Source organism: Rhinolophus sinicus, chromosome X (assembly GCF_036562045.2).
Source record: "Rhinolophus sinicus isolate RSC01 chromosome X, ASM3656204v1, whole genome shotgun sequence".
In the NCBI taxonomy this organism is placed as follows: domain Eukaryota; kingdom Metazoa; phylum Chordata; class Mammalia; order Chiroptera; family Rhinolophidae; genus Rhinolophus; species Rhinolophus sinicus.
This window is the reverse complement of record NC_133768.1, coordinates 93,651,269-93,661,792: the sequence shown is the minus strand read 5'-3', so window position 1 is coordinate 93,661,792 and position 10,524 is coordinate 93,651,269.

Genomic DNA, 10,524 nt, shown 5'->3' with positions numbered 1-10,524 from the left:
TATGCATAATTCTAATTGCAAACAATCTGGTTTTTTGTTTTCTATTGAAACAGAAACCTGAACTACTAGGAGTCTGAATTAGAGGGACAGGTGGACTGTCAGCTCAAAAAGTGGCCTCTGAGCCCTGTCACTAAGGATCTGTGCCCAGGATAGCATAATGTCAGGGAGAATTAGGAGATAGAGGTCATTTTCTGCTTGGTTAGAAGCCCTCCCTTTGGACCTAGATCATGACCTAGCCTTTCAATTTTGCACAAATAAGAGATTTTACTAAAAAGTGCTGTGGGGGCACATATGGCCAGTAATGATCTGGCTGCTGCCCATGTCTCTAACCTCATTTCCAACCACTCTCCACACACCTTGTGCTGCCATACTTTGTACTTCTTTGTCCTGAATTCCAGAAAAGTGAATTATGTGGCAGAATGTCAGGGAGGCATCAGGTGGGTGAGGCAGATGTTTTGGAGTAGGAAGCCTTACAGGTGACTTCTCCATGCCTAATGATGCTTGAGTCTTGGGAACTTGAATGAAGAACTTCCTAAGTACTACCAATCAGAATTAACTTTTTCCCTTCTATGTTCCCATAATGCTTTGTTTGATACTCTGTCTTTCAAAGCTTACCATGCTTTGCATTATATTATACTTAACTGTGAACATGGATGTATCTTCCATTAGATCATAATCTTGAAGGCAGAGTTTATTTTCTCATCTAGTTTATCACTTTCTACAATATTTTAGATATATTCAAGCTGAATGCATATTTTTTAATTGTTCAAAAAGAAAGATGATGCCATGGGACCCAAGAGAGTATCCATTTGAGTTCTATTTAAATTTTCCCCTCCCCATCACTGTCCTGTCTCCACCTGCACCATCATCACCCATCTAAATCCCAGATATCACTGTAAAGAGACATTGAAAAAAACCAAACACATGGTTAGGCTGAGGCTAACAGAAAGGTCTATATTCAGATTTAACTCACAGTTATTGAATACTCATTTGACTGATGAGGAGATGGAAACTCACATAACATTCAGTAACTTGCCAAATGTAACACGATTAAACAGCTAGTAAGTGGCTATGCCAGGACTGAAATTTAAGCCCCCCAACACAAAGTCAAAATCTCTTTCCACAAACACCAAAACATTTAGATAAACTCTTTTCACTCTCTACTTTATAATTCTAATGCACCTGGTTTCTGCTTGACCAGAAACATATTCTCTGTACCCTCAATCATGAAGAAGCTAAATATTCTGAACACACGAGGCTCATTTTAGGTACATATTTATTTCCATGTTTATGTATCTATGCCTCCATTTATATTATGTTTTTTGGTGTGTTTATATATTTATGTATTCAGATATTTAGTGTACTTATATATTTACGTGTGTGTGTTTATTTTTTATTTAGGCATTAATGTGTTTCCTTATCTTACCTTTAGGGCTATGAAGCATTTACTCCCAATGCTATTAGAAGAGAGCACATTAGTTAATTATACATTAATTTCCTATAGTATTTCTGAGGATTTCAGCCTAAAATAGGGTTGAACTTTGATTAAAAGACCCCAATTCATGAGCTTCTGGGGGAGAATACAGAGAGAGAGAGCAGCTGTGTGCAGAACCAAATTGCTGAGCTTCGGAAACGACTTGGAGCCAACAGAAGTCTCAGCTATGAGAGCAGGAAAAAGAAAAAAAAACCTACCTAAGCTTTAAAAAGAATGAGAAAAATGATGACATCAAGCTTAGGAGCAAGCAAGAAGTACAGTGATGCTGTAGAAGAACCAGGGACCTCAAAGATTTCAAGAGATTTAGCTGGCCTGGAGGAGCAGCAGGCAGAACCCAGAAAAAGGGCCAACAAGAAGAAGCTGATGTTTTCCACCCTGAAAGTGATACAGGACCATGTGGACATTTTGAAAAGCTCACAGGAAAAGCTTGTCAAAGACTACAGGACACCAATGAATGAGGTCACAGGACTGAAAGAAACCCTGAGAGAGGAAAATTACCGAATAAATATCATGGAAGAGAGAATCAGTACAAATGAGGACCAAATTGAGCTTCAGTTTCAAAAGATAAGAAATTTAAGCAAACAGCTCTTCACAGTACCAACAAAGGGGATGGATCTTAAAAACACATCAAGGAGGTGAAATATTCGTGTATGTTGTATCCCTGAAGGTGCAGAAAATGAGAGTAATCTTGAAACCATTATTAAGGAAATCATTGAAAAAAATGTTCCAGAGCTAAACATAGATCTCAATTTATATACTGAGAGAATTTGCAGATCCCCATTCAAATATACCCCTCAAACTGAAAGTCCCAGCCCTATAATTGTACACTTCTTAACCTGGAAAGAAAAATAAATCATCTTGCAAGCTGCTCAGAAGAAAAACAAGTGATTTTCCACAAGGCAAAGATAGGGCTGACACCTGACTTATGCCTTGCCATGGAAGAGAGACAAAGTTGGAGCAAGATCTACTACCAGCTGAAGCCCCAAGTGAACCATTCACTAAGCTATCTTTCTTATCTGAATATGAGAGAAGAATCTTTGACAATTAAGATGACATCAAGGCATTTGTCAGCAAAACTCTGAAACTACTGGCTTTACTGCAAACAGGTGCACCCCAGGGAGAGGGTATTCCTGGAGATGTGACCAAATTGACTTACAAAACCCAGTTTATTGCTAGACTGTAGATCTTAGTTTTATGATGAATTGCATTTTTGCCAGGGTAATTAGTTAAATACGAAGTAAAAATAGAATGTTGACCAAGTTGTTATTAAGTGTGTGTATATCTATATCTTTCTATCTATCTATCTGTCTATCTATCTATCTGTCTACTGTCTATTATCTGTCTGTCTGTCTATTAATGCATCCATCCTGCATGAAAAGGGATGAAGAGAAAAGTGAAAGAGAAAATGAGAAGGGATGACGGAGGGATAAATGGGAGACAGGATATGAGTACAGCAAGATGATAATTAAGGATCAGTTGGAAAGGCAGACATTGGAATATGATAGATAAAATAAGAAAAAAATAATTTCATTGTGAATCTGAAAGCAATAAAAGACTTCCGGAAAAATGGCGGCGTGAGGTGAGCCTCTGTAAAACTCCCCTGGAATTTACAACGAATCGAACAACAAAAACTCCACAAAGGACTCCCTGCACAGCAGACAGGCAAGACGAAGAGGCCCACTACCAACTGAAATCACCTACAGGTGGGAGATTCGCGCGAGTGGAGGGAGAAGTGCGCGGAGACGGAGCCGCGTGGGCGCAGGACGCAGACCTAGCTCAGTGCTCCGAGCTCGCTGCTTCCTGAAACTACCGCAGCTGCGGGAGAGGGAAGAACTCGGACTCCTAGGGCTCCGCCAGGGCTCCACAGGGCTGAGGGGGCAGCATATACCACGGCTGAACCCAACGCTCACGGCAGAGACCTCGGAGAAAAGACTGAGGGAAAAAGGCTGAAAACGGTGGTTTAAGCCCACACTGCTGAGCAGAGAACGGAGCCTTAGGCACTGAGACTAGCCGCCCCTCCCTACCCTCCCAGAGCTCGCCCCGCCCCCACCTGCCCGGTGCTAGAAGCGAAACAGTAGCAGTGTCAGATCAAAACAACAGAAAATCTGCTGTTTTGAAAACTGTGGGCCGCAGAGACAAATTCACAGCCCAACTAGTTCCGGCAAAGGGGAGGGAGCTGTGGAAGCAGGACCGGCTGTGGTGGTGGTCGCCGCCATTGCTCTGGGCCACCTCTCACAACTCACCCCGCCCCTGACCCCACCTATCTGGGCGGATCCCTGCAGGAGTAAACAGAACTGCTGAAACATACGGGCTCTGAATCAGGAGCTGGAAGAGCTTTCGAACATCAAAAGCTCTCTGCATACCCACCGGGACACTGCGCCCTGTGACCTAGACGAACTATTAACAGAGGAGAAGCCCGTCTCCCAGGGAATCCCCATTGTGTGAGAAGTTGGAATAGTGCAGAGAAAACATAGCACTACCGTGTGGGAGAAGAAAATAAATTGCAGTTGGAGAAATAATAAAACATTCTACCAACAAGTACTGGAAAACAAAAGAAAGACCTCTTCCTATCAACCTGTTGCAGAAGTCACTCCTGTAGATGTCTAGGAAGAGAAATAGTAAACCAGTAATCGCCATGAATAACCAAGGCAACAAGATAGCTCAGAAAGAAAGTGAAAAATCTCCAGAGAAGGCACTTAAAGATACAGAAATATGTGACTTAAATGACAGAGAATTCAAGATTGCAGTTCTGAAAAACTCAACGAGATACAAGAAAACACAGATAGGCAGTTAAATGAACTCAGAAACTCAATCAAAGAACAGCATGAGCATTTTACGAAAGAGATTGAAATTTTAAAAAGAACCAAATAGAATTTCTGGAGATTAAGAACTCAATAGAAGAAATTAAGAATGAAATAACCAGCTTAGGTAGTAGAGTTGACCAGATGGAGGAAAGAATCAGTGACATCGAAGATAGAAACCTGGAAATGACACAGATAGAAGAAGAAAGAGACTTGAGACTTAAAAGAAATGAAAGAACTTACAAGAACTTTCTGACTCCATCAGAAAGAGCAATATAAGAATAATGGGCATACCAGAAGGAGAAGAAAGAGAGAAGGAACAGAGAATATATTCAAACAAATTGTCGATGAGAACTTCCCAAATTTGTGGACAGAACTGGACCCTCGAATCCAAGAAGCAAATAGAACACCTAGTTACCTCAATCCCAACAGGCCTTCTCCAAGGCACATTGTATTGAAGCTGTCTAAAATCAACGACAAAGAAAGAATCCTCAAGGCAGCCAGGGAAAAGAAGACGGTAACTTACAAAGGAAAGCCCATTAGATTATCATCAGATTTTTCAGCAGAAACTCTACAAGCCAGGAGGGAGTGGAACCAAATATTCAAACTATTGAAAGAGAGAAATCATGAGCCAAGAATAATATATCCAGCAAAGATATCCTTTAGATATGAAGGAGGAATAAAGACCTTTCCAGACATACAGAAGCTGAGGGAATTTTCTAATACACGACCTGCACTACAAGAAATACTAAAGGAGGCTATTCGACCACCATCAACAGGGACAATTTGTGGCAACCAAAACTCAAAAAGGGGAGAGTAAAGGCCTGAACCGAATATGGGAATGGAGAAAGTAAGCGTGCTGAAGAAAATGGAATACTCTAAATATCAAACTTTCTTTACATAAACTTAAGGGTAACCACTCAAAATAAATCCAGAATTGAAATATATACTGAAATAAAAGAAGAAACAGAGGGAAACATCATAGAATACCACCACACAGAAATAATAGACAACAACAAAAAGGCAAAGAAACAATGGAGACACAGCCTTACCAGAAAACTAAAGATAGAATGACAGGAAATCCTCACATATCAAGAATCACCCTAAATGTAAATGGACTGAACTCATCAATAAAAAGACCCAGAGTAGCAGATTGGATGAAAAAACTAAACCCAACCATATGCTGTCTCCAAGAGACACATCTCAGCTACAAGGACAAGCATAGACTCAAAGTGAAAGGGTGGAAATTGACACTCCAAGCAAATGGTACCCAGAGAAAATCAGGTGTATCCATAATGATATCAGATGAAACAGACTTCAAGGTGAAAAAGATAACAAGAGATAAAGATGGACATTTCATAATGGTGAAGGGGACTGTACAACAAGAAGACATAACAGTCATCAATATTTATGCCCCCAATCAGGGAGCACCAAATACACCAAGCAACTACTAACAGAACTAAAGGGAGAAATTGACCAAAACACAATTATACTAGGGGACTTAAATACATCATTGACAGCTATGGATAGATCATCCAAACAGAAAATAAATAACGAAATAGTAGCCCTAAATGACACATTAGATGAAATGGACATAATTGACATTTATAGAGCACTTCATCCTAAAACATCAGACTATACATTCTTTTCTAGTGTACATGGAACATTCTCAAGGATAGACCATATATTGGGACATAAAATCAGTCTCAACAAATTTAAGAAGATTGAAATCATACCATGCATATTCTCTGATCACAAGGCTTTGAAATTGATATCAACTGTAAAAAGAAAGCGGAAAAACACAAATACATGGAGATTAAACAACATACTTTTAAAGAAGGACTGGGTCAAAGAAGAAATTAGAGGAGAGATCAAAAGATACATAGAAACAAATGACAATGAAAATACATCCTACCAAAATTTTTGGGATGCAGCGAAAGCAGTTTTAAGAGGGAAATTTATCTCATTACAGGCCTATCTCAAGAAACAAGAAAACTCCCAAATAAATAACCTCATGTTACACCTTAAAGAACTAGAAAAAGAAGAACAAGTAAAACCCAAGGTCAGCAGAAGAAAGGAAATAACAAAAATTAGAGCAGAACTAAATGAAATAGAGAACAAAAAGACAATAGAAAAATTAATGTGACAAAGAGCTGGTTCTTTGAAAAGATTAACAAAATTGACAAACCCTTGGCTAGACTTACTAAGATAAAAGAGAGAAGACACTGATTAACAAAATCAGAAACGTAAAAGGGAAGTTATCACGGACACCACAGAAATACAAAGGATCATCCAAGAATACTATGAAGGACTATATGCCACCAAATTCAACAACCTAGAAGAAATGGACAAGTTCTTAGAAACATATAGCCTTCCAAGGCTGAACCATGAAGAACTGGAAAATCTAAACAGACCGATCACCAGTAACTAAATTGAATCAGTCATCCAAAACCTTCCCAAAAGCAAAAGTCCGGGACCAGATGGCTTCACTAGTGAATTCTACCAAACCTTCAAAGAGGATCTAATACCAATTCTGCACAAACTCTTCCAAAAACTTGAAGAAGAGACAGTACTCCCTAACTCATTTTATGAGGCCAACATTACCCTGATACCAAAACCTGGTAAGGACAGCAAAAAAAGAAAACTACAGACCAATATCTCTAATGAATACCGATGCAAAAATCCTAAATAAAATTCTAGCAAATCGAATACAACAATGCATTAAAAAGATTATTCATCACGACCAAGTGGGGTTCATCCTCCGGGCACAAGGATGGTTCAACATACGAAATCCATCAATGTGATACATCACATAAACAAAATAAAGGACAAAAATCATATGATTATATCAATTGATGCAGAAAAGCATTTGACAAGATACAACATCCATTTATGATTAAAACACTTAATAAAATGGGTATAGAAGGAAAATACCTTAACATAATAAAGGCCATATATGACAAGCCCTCTGCTAATCTCATAATTAATGGAGAAAACTGAAGCCCTTTGCTCTATGCTCAGGAACACGACAGGGATGTCCCCTATCACCTCTGCTTTTCAACATAGTGTTGGAAGTCCTTGCCAGAGCAATCAGGCAAGAGAAAGAAATAAAAGGCATCCAAATTGGGAATGAAGAAGTTAAATTATCACTCTTTGCAGATGACATGATGCTATATATAGAAAATCCTAAAGACTCCACCAAAAAGCTATTAGAAACAATCAACGAATACAGTAAAGTTGCTGGCTACAAAATCAACGCACAAAAGTCCATTGCCTTCCTATATACTAACAATGAAATCTCAGAAAAAGAAATACAAAAAACAATTCCTTTTGCAATTGCAGCAAAAAGAATAAAATACCTAGGAATAAACTTAACCAAGGATGTGAAAGACCTATATGCTGAAAACTATAAGACATTTTTGAAAGAAATTGAAGAAGACACAAAGAAATGGAAAGACATTCCGTGCTCATGGATTGGAAGAATCAACATAGTTAAAATGGCCATATTACCCAAAGCAATATACAGATTCAATGCAATCCCCATCAAAATCCCAATGGCATATTTTAAAGAAATAGAACAAAAAATCATCAGATTTGTTTGGAACCACAAAAGACCCCGAATAGCCAAAGCAATCTTAACAAAAAAGAACAATAATGGAGGTATCACACTTCCTGACTTTGGCTGTACTACAGGGCTACAATAATCAAAACAGCATGGTATTGGCAGAAATACAGGCACATAAACCAATGGAATAGAATTGAGAACCCAGAAATAAAACCACATAAATATGGACAGATAATTTTTGAGAAAGAAGCTAAAAACATACAATGGAGCAAAGACAGCCTCTTCAATAAATGGTGCTGGGAGAATTGGATAGCCACGTGCAAAAGAATGAAACTGGACTGCTATTTGTCACCATGTACCAAAGTTAATTCAAAATGGATCAAAGACTTAAGCATAAGACCTGACACAATAAACTGCATAGAAGAAAACATAGGTACTAAACTTATGGACCTTGGGTTCAAAGAGCATTTTATGAACTTGACTCCAAAGGCAATGGAAGTAAAAGCTAAAATAAACGAATGGGACTATATGAAACTTAAAAGCTTCTGCACAGCAAAAGAAACCATTGACAAAATAAAGAGGCCACCAACTGAATGGGAGAAGATTTTTGCAAACAGTGCCTCCGATAAGGGGCTAGTATCCAGAATATACAAGGAACTCATGCAACTCAACAACAAAAACAAACAACCCAATTGAAAATGGGCAGAGGACTTGAAGAGACATTTCTCCAAAGAGGACATACAAATGGCAAATAGACATATGAAAAAATGCTCAACATCACTAATCATCAGAGAAATGCAAATCAAAACCACAATGAGATATCACCTCACCCCAGTCAGAATGGCTATCATCAACAAGACAAATAACAACAAATGTTGGAGAGGCTGTGGAAAAAAAGGAACCTCATACACTGTTGGTGGGAATGCAGACTGGTGCAGCCGTTATGGAAGGCAGTGTGGAGGTTCCTCAAAGAATTACGAATAGAATTGCCATATGACCCAGCAATCCCTCTCCTGGGTATCTACCCAAAAATCTGAAAACATTTAGAGATAAAGACACGTGTGCTCCAATGTTCATTGCAGCTTTGTTTACGGTGGCCAAGACATGGAAACAACCAAAATGTCCTTCGATAGATGAATGGATAAAGAAGTTGTGGTATATATACACAATGGAATACTATTCGGCAGTAAGAAAAGATGATATAGGAACATTTGTGACAACATGGATGGATCTTGAGAGAGTAATGCTGAGCGAAATAAGTCAGAGAGAAAAAGCAGAGAACCATGTGATTTCACTGATATGTGGTATATAAACCAAAAACAACAAAAGAACAAGACAAACAAATGAGAAACAGAAACTCATAGAGACAGACAATAGTTTAGTGTTTGCCAGAGGGTAATGGGGGCGGGGGGTGGGGGTGGTAGATGAGGGTAAGGGGGATCGAATATATGGTGATGGAAGGAGAACTGACTCTGGGTGATGAACACACAATGGGATTTATAGATGATGTAATACAGAATTGTACACCTGAAATCTATGTAATTTTACTAACAATTGTCACCCCAATAAATTTAATAAAATTTAAAAAAAAAAGAAAGGAATAAAAAATATGAAATTAACAGACTTGTTTAAATAAAGAAATTCTTCCCGCACCCTCTGTCAAGGCTACTTAAATCTTGTAGAAAATCTCAATATATCCTTGAGCACAAAACAAGTAGAACTCAAAGAGATGCATGTATTTTGAAATGATTTCCTATAAACCGATAATTTTAGAAACAGATTGTAAACAGTGGGTGATGTTGCAATCATGTTTGTAAATTGCTAATTTGTATTGTTCTTGCAGTTTAGATAACTCCATTTAACTTTCATTATATAATGGGTTAATCATACAATAAATTGGAATAAAATAACACAATTGTTCACTTCTATACTTTCCTTTAGACAAGTGATTAAATGTTCCTGAATGATATTCCCTTCTCCTCACCCACCCATGAAAATGCCTACAATTTGGATACACTGAAGGCAAGGTAGACTCACAGAAAGAAGGCTTTCCTGGCACAGGCACTTTAAAGTATCCTGCCTGTGTCAGACCTAAACTGCTAAAAAGAGCCACTCTCCCTGCCCACCCCAGGCAGTGGGGCTGAGCCCACCTCTTTTCTTCTGGGGCTATCAACTTTATCTAACACACGAAAAAAGGGACAGTGGAATACTTGGCAGCCCACCCTCAGAGCCGTATTTCATTTTATAAGTCTATCCCTGAACCCCCGCCCCCTTTACTCAGGTGCATACAACATATAAGCACATACATGTCTCCTTGCTGTTCTTCATATAAATAAAAGGCATTTTGTGATGCTAGGAGGATTATTATTCGGGAACAGATTGGTATTTGGGTACAGGCAAACTACATGGGCCAAACAGAACCTTGTGGCCATGTTAGATTGGAACACGACAAAACTTCATTTTCTTTTTCAACCCATTAACCTCAAGTTAAATTCACCTAGGTAATCTCAGTCTTGGTTTGCTTTGTGACAGGCAGGCCTTTATGCTTATGGCTCACAATGAGTATTTTGATTAAATAAGTTTCAGTTTGGTTCATCACTTGTATTTGATTTATTCTAGGATCTTCCTTTCACAGTCCTGAAAATACCCTCAGTTACAGCTTC